The sequence below is a fragment of the Xyrauchen texanus genome, chromosome 24 (assembly GCF_025860055.1).
Source record: "Xyrauchen texanus isolate HMW12.3.18 chromosome 24, RBS_HiC_50CHRs, whole genome shotgun sequence".
Lineage (NCBI taxonomy): Eukaryota > Metazoa > Chordata > Actinopteri > Cypriniformes > Catostomidae > Xyrauchen > Xyrauchen texanus.
Genome location: NC_068299.1, coordinates 38,527,433 through 38,539,918, shown reverse-complemented (window position 1 = coordinate 38,539,918; position 12,486 = coordinate 38,527,433).

The window sequence follows — 12,486 nt, the reverse complement described above, 5'->3', positions numbered from 1 at the left end:
ATTTTGTCTGTATAATTGCAAATACATGCATAGACCATTAAATGTAATGGCATTATTTGACTGTAAGTTCACGTAACATGTTTAAACCCTTATTTAATAAAACATGTTTTAACTGTAAATGTAAAAACATGGTGTAGCAGTTGTTTAACTAAACATGATTTGAATGTAGATATAAATTACATGTTGACACCATTACTTCATAAAGCATGTTTTGACTGTAAACTGAAATCATGTTTTAATAATTATTTAACAGAGTTTGACTGTAAATTGAAATAACATGTGTTGACCGTTATTTGAAAAAATGAACTGTGATGGACCATCATTTTGAAAGGCATGTACAGCATTTTGATTTTGATTATGGCTTACAGATAATTTTATATGTAGTTCATGAAATGTATATGTCACACAAAAAGTCATTAGAGAAAATCATTTGTATTTTTCCCTCTTTATTTTCTTCTGTTACAGTAGTTTCCATTGTAAATAACAACAATATTAAAAACTTTAAACAGTGCTACAGTACCATCATCTGAACATTGCTTATATGCTTAAAATACAACATTGACAATTCAAATTAATTGCATCATTGCATCTTCCACAAACTACACTTCGAACAGAACAATGGTCTCCAATTCAATCTCCATGCTGATGCCTTTAAAAAATAAGAGAGAAAATGGTTAGATATCATACATCACATATCTATATTCATTATAATGTCTGATCATGTTACTCTTTTTAGATGTTATTGCGTTTCTTACATAAAAAATTATTGTTTTTTACTTAAAAAAATATTTGTTCATTAAATATGTAATACACTTACAAATTTTATGATGGTCCAGGACACCTTACTTCTTCAGACAGTTTAGTGATGTGACCTCACCCACTGACAAGGCCAAGGGTGCACTACAACAGCAGAAACAACGTAAATACAGTAACACTTGTTGATTACAATTTTATATTTAATATTACATGCCAGCATATTTACCCAGTATGATTACCTCACAATGTCGCAGGAAATTTCCCCTTTTGCTTTCTATGGTAGACATTTTTTTTCTGCACTGTTTTGACCTTTCTTGTTAAGTCCCGCCTTCACGCACGCCATTGGTCAAACTGCTTCTCAATCATTGCCCTTGGCCCAACGGCATGTCGGCATCAGCCAAGAGACAAAGCAGCAGCCTGTTAAGGCACATCATGGCTCCAAAACAGCGTAAAAATGCCTCAAGGAAAAATCCCTGTGTTTTTGTTTTGGTCGGGAAACGTGCTCATTGACATGGCAAATAAGCTAAAACACGGAGCGTTGTTGGGTTCGCTGGAATATTTACAGGCGTCAGTTTGTTTTCAAAAATCGTAAGTGACTTTGTTAAGTAGCTTTGTGTGTAAACGTGACCGTTTAGGCAACATATTCTGCTGTATGAATGCAATATATAACAGAATGACAACAAAACAATCAAGGACCTCGATGTCGAGTGGAGAATGGTGTTTAAAAAAATCTGTTGACGTATCATCCAACGTAATTTAAAAGTTCATTGGCAACAGGTGAATACAATTGCAATGGCTAATCACATACGTTTTTAAATCTTATTCTTAATGTTTGATGCAAGTTGCATTAAAAAGTACTAAATAGGTTTCAGAATTGTGTTGTTTTAGAACGTTGCTTTCACAATCATTTAACCTGTTAACCTGCACCCCCACTCAGGGGCTCACAGCTGAAAATGACATACCTGAATTAAAATAAATATAGCTCCTGAGAACAGTGTACCACAGGCACAATTAAGGTCTCTTTGGAAAGAAGACACTTGGCACTCTACTAACAATAAATCAGAGTTGATAATGCTCAAACAAATAAAAAGTTATAAAAGTTGAAGTGCCTCATAAATAATGTGAACTTCAAAAAATGTTTTATTATTTCATGTACAAATATATAAAAATAGACCTGGAGGAATCCAATTAGGTAAAGGATTGAAAGCCACAAGTCTCATCAGTTTATATTTCAAATTTGAGGAAGATATAATGAAAAATGGGGTTCCTGCAAGCTTTTTTCCAAGACTATGTCAGTTCCCTTTCTCCCTCCCCTGCCCGAGGCACATCCCCAGAAATGACATCCCCAAACTAAAATAATTGTAGTTACTGAACAATTTGCTCTACATGCACAATTTAGACATATTTAAAAAGAAGACACTTTGGAGTTTATTACCCAAATGTAAAAGTTGAAAAAACTTACACCGAAAAACATTTATAGAATTTAAAGTGTCTTGAAGATAATTTGCACTGCAAGTAACATTGCATTATTTTATGAAAAAATAAATGAAAACAAACCTGGAGGAATCCAGTTAGGTAATTGATTGAAAGCCACAAGTCTCATCAGTTTATATTTCACATTTGAGGAAGATATTATGAAAAATGAGATTTCTGCAATATTTTTTCCAAGACTATGTCCAGGTACCAAGAAGCCTCCTTGGATACCTCAAAAAGCAACCTAATGACCAAATGTTATGAAGGGTACTGCAAGCTATTTTAGTCATCATATACACTGTTCCATGCTTTTTCAGTTATAAAATAATCCACACAGCTGTTGCATGGGAAAGAATGGAAAGATAATTAGCACCGCATGTCAAGTAAATAATTCTGTATAGTTTTTATGTGGCTGGCCATTCAATCAACAATCAAACTGATGGGCAGTCGTTTAGACAGCATTCATAAATCAACAATCAAACTGATGGGCAGTCGTTTAGACAGCATTCATACTAAAGGTCGTCCATACAATCAAACTGATGGGCAGTCGTTTAGACCACGTATAATGTGTGCATGTTACATAGCAACTCACCGATGTAAAATTGGACCATCTTTTCCGTCCTCAAGCATATCACCCTCGGCGCTGTCTTCACTCTCCTCAATTTACGTCATCAGCTGCTTCGAGTGATCGCAAAATAAAACATCTTCAGCAGAAAAAACTTCTTTTGGCGATCTATTTGATGAGATAATCCGTCCAGTAAGTAAGGCGAAAACAGATGTTGACTGGGGAACCGTCTTTTTACTATGGCTTGTTTGTTGTCAAATGGCGGGGTGTGGTCACAGCCTACGTCGCAGGTTAGCTCCTCAATAGAGAGTGGCTGATTCAAATAAATAAAAAAACATCTTGTTCGCGAGGAATTTAGACTTCCGGGTATCGTTGGAATCGTGCACTGCTTGGCTACATTTTCTATCAGTCATATAATTTCAATTCTTTCATTGGCTTTCGTTGTAAAGACAAAATAATAGGATCAGCATATCATGACATCAAAAAACTGACCGCAGTGTTTGGATATTTTGACCTATATATTGCCTATCTTTGTATTTGTGTGTGTGTGTGCGGTCTTAATTTGTTCATTACACTCTAAGCAACACACCCATATAACGTTCGACTACGGGAGTCTGTTTTTATGCATAATTTTATTGCATAACCGACAAGTATGATACTTCACCCTGAAGAAACTTCGATGTAAACAAAGGAATAACCATCGATGTTACAACGTTATTGTTTCTTTGGACTAAAAATGCTCTATGGGATGTTATTCAGTGGACCCTCACCTTTCCATTCAATCTGGAACTTTTAGCAGTGGATGCGTGTGTGGCTCGTTATTACGACACTACTGGTATGTACTCCGTTTTTGATTACGTGTGTTTTGATCTGTACTGCTTACATAAATGCAAGAAATACATTCGTTATAAGCTTTTCATCGAAAAACAGAGCTCTATCATCGATGCTTGAGGCTTACACCTTTAAAATGATATATAGTTTGCCAAGATTAATGATGTTCTTTCACGTTAAATCTATTCATAAACATTAAACTTGTGGGGGGAAAAAACTCTTCCGTGCGCTGGCGCTCTGTCAAAGGTTAACAGGTTAAGAACACCCATATGCATGGACAACGGATTTCATCTTATGAGGTGTGTTACCTTTAACCATATGGATGATGTATTTGTGCAAATTTTGTGATTGCTCTCTGAAGACAGTTAAGGGATATGTTAATCATCAAATCTTACACAGACATGAAGCAAATGCTCAATTTCCATGTTGCTTCCCAGAATGCAAATTTTAATTCTCAAAATACAGTGCTCTCAAAGCTCATGTTTATCGCCATCACAAAAGACCACATACTCATTTTGATGATTCGACGGGCACGTTTGTTTGCAACAATACAGACTGTCAACAACAATTTACAGACATGAACAATGTCCTTTCTCATCTCAGGTCACATTTAGCCAAGGGAGAGGTGGTGTGTTGTCCTTTTGAAAAATGTGACAAAAATTTCAGTTTAAGATCAAGTTGCACTGCCCATGTTTCACGAAAGCACAGGACTTCTACATTTGCACAATTACGGATTATGGATACTTTATCTGAGCAAATTTCTTCAGCATTTTTGATGTTACTGAGGATGAGGTTGATGAAAGTGAATTCACAGACTCACTGACTGAAATGTAGCATAAAGTCATTGTACATGAAAAATCTCTGCCTGTTTTATATGCAGCTACAAGCCAAATACCTGGTGCCATCGTCAACCATTCAGATGATTGTGGAGGAATTCAGTGGTTTAAATTCTATCTGTCATCAGTACACACAGAAGATGTTCAGGGAAATACTCAAGTCAAAAACGGCCCTTTCACAATGTGATATTGAATCTGTGGTGCAGACTTTGCAAGGCCAAGATTTACATTCAGCTTGTAATTCATTACTTTCCACAGAATACCAAAGAAGACAGTATTATCAGAAATGTTTTTCGTACGTGCATCCACAAAGTAAGTGTCTTGGTCGTGATGAGAACCGAAACCAACGTTATGCACAGTATATTCCATTGAAGAACACTTTAAAAACCATGTTAATAGACCCAGTGGTGTGGGAGCAGTGTGCCAAACATCAGCATGTACACTCTTCTGTGTTCTCTGACATCTGTGATGGCTCTGTATTCAAATCCAATGACTTGTTTAAGCAGCCTGAGATTACAATCCAACTTATCTTGTACCAGGATGCCTTTGAGATTAGTGAATCCCTTGGGTCAGCTAAAAAAGACACAAAATGATTGGAGTGTATTTTACACTTGGCAACTTTGAGCCATTTTACAGATCATGCATTGATAACATTCAGTTATCACTTTTGTGTTATGAGAGAGACTTTAACTATTTTGGTCAAACCAAGATTTTTGCTAAGTTGTTGGCAGATGTCAAAGAACTTGAAGAGTATGGATTTGTGACATCTTCAGGTGACATAGTACGTGCAAAAATAGTGGCTATTATCGGTGATAATTTGGGGTCCCACTGCATCGGTGGTTACTCACAGAACTTCAGTACTGCCAAGCATTGCTGTAGGTATTGCTTAGTATCTCGCAGTGAACTTCAAAATGTGTGTGTAGACTTTCCCAATCGCACAGTTGAGTCCTATAAGGCGGCAGTGGAATCTCTAAGGACGACCGAAGAAAATGTTGTAAATGGGTTGAAGTTTGACTCCATTTTCAACTCTCTCAAATATTTTCATGTTGCTCAGCCTGGCCTTCCCCCATGCCTTGGCCACGACTTGTTTGAAGGCGTTGTAGCTATTGATCTTGCCATTTTCTTGGAATACTTTGTAAAAAGGAAGTGGTTTTCATATACGCAGCTGAACAGGAGACTTGCACAATTCAAATATCTGGATTCTGATGCTGGTTCTGCCCCCTCCCAGATATGTGAAAAAGGCAGAAAGTTAGGTGGTCAAGCAGCTGACAACTGGTGTCTCCTCAGATTTCTTCCTGTCATAATTGGAGACAGAGTAGAGTCACAAGACCCTGTATGGCAACTGACTGTTAAGTTGAAAGAACTGGTTGAGCTAGTGTGTGCTCCCAAGATTACCACTGCACAGATTGCATATCTCAATGTCTTAATACCAGAATATCTGGAAACAAGAAAGGAGCTGTTTCCTGGTGAAAATTTGAAACCAAAACATCATTACATGCTTCACTATACGTCACTCATTTTAAGTCTTGGACCTTTAATTCGTTTATGGTCATTGAGATTTGAAAGCAAACATTCCTACTTCAAAAGAAGTGTGAGAAGAACACAGAACTTCAAAAATGTATGCAAGACATTGTCACACAACCATCAACTTCTTCAAGCATATCTTCACTCACGGTCATTTTTTTCACCAAAGCTTAAAAGTGTTGACTTGGTCACATACTCTCCTCATTTGTACAGTGATGCTGTGTGCAAAGCTGTTGAGACAAGCTTGCTTAATGAACCAGACTTTGTTTCAACACGGGTAGAATACAAGGGTACCCTGTACAGGAAAGGAAACTTAATTTGTCTTAAATGTGAAGAGGAGTATTCTGTTTTACAGTTTGGACAGATTGAGCTGATTTTCGTGAAAGATGATGAGGTGACTTTCCTTGTGACTCCCCGCCCCTCAGTGTATTTGCATGATTATGGACTTTATGAGATTTTGTCTGCGACAAAGGAATTAATTTGTGTAAATGCTGAGGAATGTCTGGATTATTATCCCTTAAATGAGTACAGTTTTATGGGACTGAAGGTCATTACTCTGAAGCACAGCGTTGTTCATCTGTAAAAAGGATAAACTGTCCTCTCCCAACAGAAATGGATGCATTGTTGATTTTTATTGAGAATGTGTTCCCAAACCCTATAACTTCAAAGCTAGCCATAGAGGGTTTGAACAGCCTAGGTCTGGAGACCATAGATGACCTACAGTTTTTGAAAGATGATGATCTACGTGGCTTTCTGAGACCGATTGAAGCAAGAAAACTAATAGCCCAAATCCCAAGTAAGTTTTCAAATCAATGGTTGTTTTTACATATACACTAGTCAACATTTGAAGCAGATCAAAAAGTTCATTAAGTTCACAAGAACAGGTATTGGTTTTAAGACAACTATTATGAAAGGTTTGATCCACTTTAAATGTTGACTTGTGTACATGCATACAATTAGATGAACTGGAAAAACAACACCCCAGTCTCTTTCATTCTGTACTTTGTTAGCTGTACTCTTTACTTGTATTACAGTATGTCAATGTGTTTCTTGTTTCTGCAGTTTGGTTCTCTTACGAGAGGTTCTCTCGTATTGCGTAAGCTAGCTTACGCTACGGGAAAGATTCATCTTTTCTGAGATATTGAAGCCAAAAAATTATCCTTAATTTTGTATCCATTGTCAACGCAGTGCAGCAGCTGCATACCTTGAGCGGGCTAGCTAGCGAGCTCATTGGTTGCTCTGCGGCAACTGCTGCAGCCTATAGACGAACTTGAGTGAACTTGTGTCCAATGACGAGGCCAGCGCGTCACTGTATCAAAGCCCGCCAGAATGGGCGTGGCTAGAGTGCATATAAGCGTAAGTTCAGTAGGCTGGAACCCTGATTTTCATCTATTCAGCGAAGCTCTTCGCATCTCTGAACTGCAGAAGCCGCGTCGCCGTTCGAGGGGCATCTAGCAAGATTGGACAGCGCTCGAAGAAGCCGGCCGTCTTCGCCACCTTCAGCCATCCTGCGAGCTACGCCATCCAGCGGCGTATCCTTTTTAGAGCAAGCTAGTTCCTCAGCGAACTTCACAAAAAGAGCAACGAGCGTCTTTTAAAGATGCCTCGCACCACCTGCGCCTCATGCGCGCCCCTCTCAGCGCCGGAGACCGCCGCCTCATCTGCGCTCTCTGCCTGGGACTGGAACATGCAGAGCTCGCCCGCTGACGGGCGGATGCAACCTCTGCGAGGAGCTTCGATGTCGACCCTGCGGGCTCGACTCGAAGCACTCAAAACCGAAGCCGCCGCCGCCTTTCGCTTCGCCGCGCAGAAAGAAGCGCCGCTCCCAAAGGCTGCCGGAACCGGTGTTAGAAGCGACTACCTCGCCGGAGCCTCTCCCTCGAGCCTCGCTTTCACCCTCCCGCCCCGGACGCGCAGTTGCCGCCGAGCGGCCGCACTGTTGCCATCTCGGATGACGAGGCGGAGGATAAGGGCTGCTGTTCCATCATGGCTTCAGACAGCGAGGAGTGGTCAGGCTCCCAAGCCTCCTCCTCGGCCCAGGAATCCAGCAGGACCCGCGTCGAGTCGAGGAAGAACTAAGCGCCTCCTCACACAGGCCGTCGACCGCCTCGGGCTCGAGTGGTCACCGCCCTCTGAGCAGGCTCCCAACAGACTCGGCGGCTGCTTTCTTCAGAGCCGTCGCCGGCGCCGCGTCCGGCCGCTCCCTTCCTGCCGGAACTCCACGCCGAGCTCTCTAAATCGTGGAACGCGCTCTCTCGGCCAGGAACCGATCCCATGTCTCCACCTCTCTCGCATCGGTGGACGGCGCCACCGAGAGGGGCTACTCTTCCATCCCCGGTCGAGGATTCGGTAGCAGCACACCTTTGCCCGCCCTCCGCGAGATGGCGGTCTAAGCCAGTGCTCCCGTCTAAGGCCTGCAGAACTACTTCCGCCTGTGTTGGCGCGCCTATGCCGCCGCCGCTAAGCCGCATCTGCTCTGCATTCCATGGCCGCTTTACAGATCCTCCAAGCGGAACTTCTTCGAGAGTGGGATGAGAAAGGCAGGCACCCAGAGGCTGTTTCAGATCTAAGGAGCTGACGGATCTCGCCCTTCGCACCACCAAAGCTGCAGCTCAAGCCCTAGGGAAGTGCATGGCCGCGCTGACTGTGACCGAGAGACACCTATGGCTAACGCTAGCCAACGTGGGAGAAGCTGAACGCTCCACGTTCCTCAACAAGCCGCTCTCTCCGTCCGGTCTCTTCGGTTCCGCCTCCTGCACGAGCCTCTTCACAGCGCCCAGCTCAGCAAAGCCAGACTTCTCAGCGTCGACAGGGTGGCCGCCCTAGAACGCGCTCAGACAGCTGCCGCAGACCGCCGCCCCCCCCCGGGCCTCGGCCTAAGATTGCGCTGAAACCCGAGCAACCGAAGTCCTCCTAGCTTTGTTAAGGAAACGACGGCTCAGTCCCGCCGCGGCCGGACCACCATCAAAGCTTCGCCCCCTGTCAGTCCCCTTCTCTCAGGCTACTGCAGTGGTGGATTCAGCAGCCAACAAGCCGGTGATACTGCCCGCTTGCCTGCACTCAAATGCCGTTTTCACGGCAACCCAAAGAAATCTTGTGAAAAGCAAACATGCCTTATGTGTAGAAAATGTGCCCACAATCCAGTGTTCACCCCTACACACAAGCATTACACTTCCCGTGTCCCTATCAGAGCCCACTCACATAAAGCGGGCACAGCCAACTCGAGTGTTAGAGTCAATAAGCGCCCACGAATCCGTGCGGCGCCCCTTCTCTGCCCGCTCTGTCACACGGCCAGCAAACACCTCTCTGTATGTAAGTCCCATGCCCGTGACTATGCTCGCAGCATCACTTCACAGATGTGACTCTTTCCCCATTCACCTCAATCGGAAGTCACTCACAGAACAGCCTGTCCCTGCTGTCTGCGAGCAGTCATGCATAAGCACAGTAAGCGCGCTCACACATTCTGTTCAGCTCGCTGTGTGCGGCAATCAGGGCGACTTGGCCATTCGCCCTCTAGCGTTATGCTTCAAAGTGTGGAAAGCTATCCCAGGGATATCCAAATGGGTGTTAAGCACAATAAAACAGGGCTATTTGCTACAGTTCGATCGCCGCCCTCCCGCTTCAGAGCTGGCTCGAAACTACTGTGAACACGGAAGCAGCCTGCATGCTTCGTTCAGAAATAGCAAACCTTCTGTGCAAAAGGACCATAGAGAGAGTGCCACCTTCTCTGAGCTGAGTCGGGGTTTTACAGCCGTTATTTTCTTGTCCCCAAGAAAGACGGCGGCCTCAGACCAATATTAGATCTCAGGGTTTTGAACAAGGTGCTCGCAAAAGACCGTTCAAAATGCTTACAATCAGGAAACTCCTCGCGCATGTGCCTAAGGGGACTGGTTTATTTCTCTCGATCTGAAAGATGCCTACATTCAGATTCAGATAAATCCCCGTCACAGGCCATTCTTGAGATTCGCCTTCGACGGCCAGGTTTATCAATACACCGTCCTTCCGTTCGGCCTGTCTTTAGCACCCCGTACTTTCACGAAGTGCATGGACCCCTGCGGAGTCAGGGCTTGCGAATTCTGAACTATTTGGACGATTGGCTGATTTTGGCACAGTCACATACGGAGCTTCTGTCTCACAGGACAGTTCTCCTCAGTCATCTGAACAGTTTGGGTCTTGCAGTCAATTGGACCAAGAGCTCACTACAGCCCAGTCAGGCAGTTTCCTTCCTTGGAATAGAACTAGACTCCATGGCGATGACGGCTCGCTTATCTACACAGCGTGCGCGCCGTGTTCAGTGACTAGCCGCGTCCTTTCAGATGAACAGCCTCACGCCTCTGAAAAAATTTCAGAGAATGCTAGGTTACATGGCCTCAGCCGCAGCAGTACTTCAGCTGGGTTTACTGTGCATGCGCCCGCTTCAGCATTGGCTAAACACCCGCGTCTCGCCGGGCTTGGGCCACGGGCGCCAGCCGATCAGAGTGACTCAGACCTGTATCTCAGCTCTGCAGCCCTGGGCAGTGGCCGAATGGTATCAGCGGGAGTGACGATGGGAGCTGTATCTCGCCGAAAGTCATCTCGACAGACGCGTCCAACACGGGTTGGAGCGCGGTCTCGCGAGGGCTCTTCGGTTTTTGGCCTATGGTCAGTTCAGGAAAAGCTCCTTCACATAAATTGTCTGGAAATGATAGCGGTCGATGCACGCTCGTGCGCTTCCTCCCGGTCATTCAGGGTCACCACGTCCTGGTCCGTTCGGACAACAGATCTGTGGTATCCTATCTAAACCGTCAGGGCGGTGTCAGATCCAGGAACCTCTTCCATCTGACAAAACGCATACTGAGTTGGTCCCAGTGCCACCTGTGCTCGCTGAGGGCGACGCGCGTGCCAGGCTACCTGAACGACGGCCCAGACAGACTGTCCAGAGACAATATTTCCCCAGGGAATGGTCCCTGCACGCTCAAACAGTCCAGAAGTTATGGAGCATATTCGGCAGAGCAGAGATAGACCTCTTTAGCGTCAGAAGAGAACTCTCACTGCCCAGTATTTTTCTCGAAAAGCGAGGACGAGCTGGCCCAGGATTGGCCCAACCGCCCGATTTACGCCTTCCCTCCCATCTCGCTATTGCCACAGGTAATGCAGAGGATCAGGGAAACGCGTCACTCGGTGCTCCTCATAGCCCCGCGCTGGGAGAATCAGACATGGTTCCCGGAGCTTGCCCATTCCAGTGAGAGCAGATCTCCTCTCTCAAGAGGCACGATCTGGCATCCCCACCCAGAGCGCTGGGCGCTGCACGCGTGGGTGATCAACGACTACCCGTCGCTTTGCCAGAAGGAGTAATAAACACTATCATACACGCTAGAGCCCCTTCCACGAGAAGACTCTATGCGTCCAAATGGTCTGTGTTTTCAAAATGGTGCACCGACAGAGACCTGGACCCACGGACATGTGGGGTGTCGTCGCTGCTCGTGTTTTTACAAGAGCTACTGGATAAGGGCAGATCCCCATCCACGCTCAAAGTGATGCGTGGCGGCCGTCGCGGCGTTCACTGAACCCCTGCACGGCCAGTCACTGGGAAAAACGAGCTGGTCATCCGGCTTCCTCAGGGGAGCTAGAAGGATGAACCCCGCGCCCCCATCGGTTCCTATCTGGGATCTTTCCGTAGTTCTCGAAGCTATGAAAGCCCCCCCTTTCGAACCGCTTCAATCCGTGGATTTGAAATACCTTTCACTCAAAACCGTTTTTCTAACTGCCCTGTCATCAGTTAAACGTGTGGGAGACCTTCATGCGCTGTCTGTCAGAGCTGCGTGTCTTGAGTTTGTACCAAGTGACTCCAAGGTCATTTTAAAGCCTAGACACGGCTATGTCCCCAAGGTGATCGGTACTCCTTTCAGAGCACAAATCATTTCCTTATCGGCGCTGCCAGCATCCGATAGCAAACGCGACGCCAATCTCCTTTGCCCAGTCAGAGCACTGAGATTGTATACTGCGCGCTCCGCCTCTTTCAGACGCTCTGAGCAGCTTTTCGTTTCGTTCGGAGGGCGCACCAAAGGTTTCGCTGCCTCGAAACAGACACTGTCTGATGGATAGTGGACGCTATTGCTGCCGCGTACGCGTCAAAAGACCTACCATGCCCGTTAGGCATTAGGGCTCACTCCACTAGAGGCATGGCCTCCTCGTGGGCATGGTCCAGTGGGATTTCCATTCACGACATATGTGTGGCAGCAGGCTGGGCTTCCCCCTCCACCTTTGTCAGATTTTACAATCTGGAAGTGCCCGCCCTGCAGGCAAAACTACTAGCTGTTTAATACGCTACAGCTCCCCTGGTGAGCTGCACTGACGGGACACATTCCACACAGACTGGCACCGCCGCTCTGTCTTTCCCTTCCCACTATGTGCTTATGTATTACACACACACTGGCCCGCACTCTTGCCGGCCAAATATTATTCCCCCACTCACAAGGGCTCCCCCGGGTCCCCCCACCCCCGGGGCTCATCATGATGCTT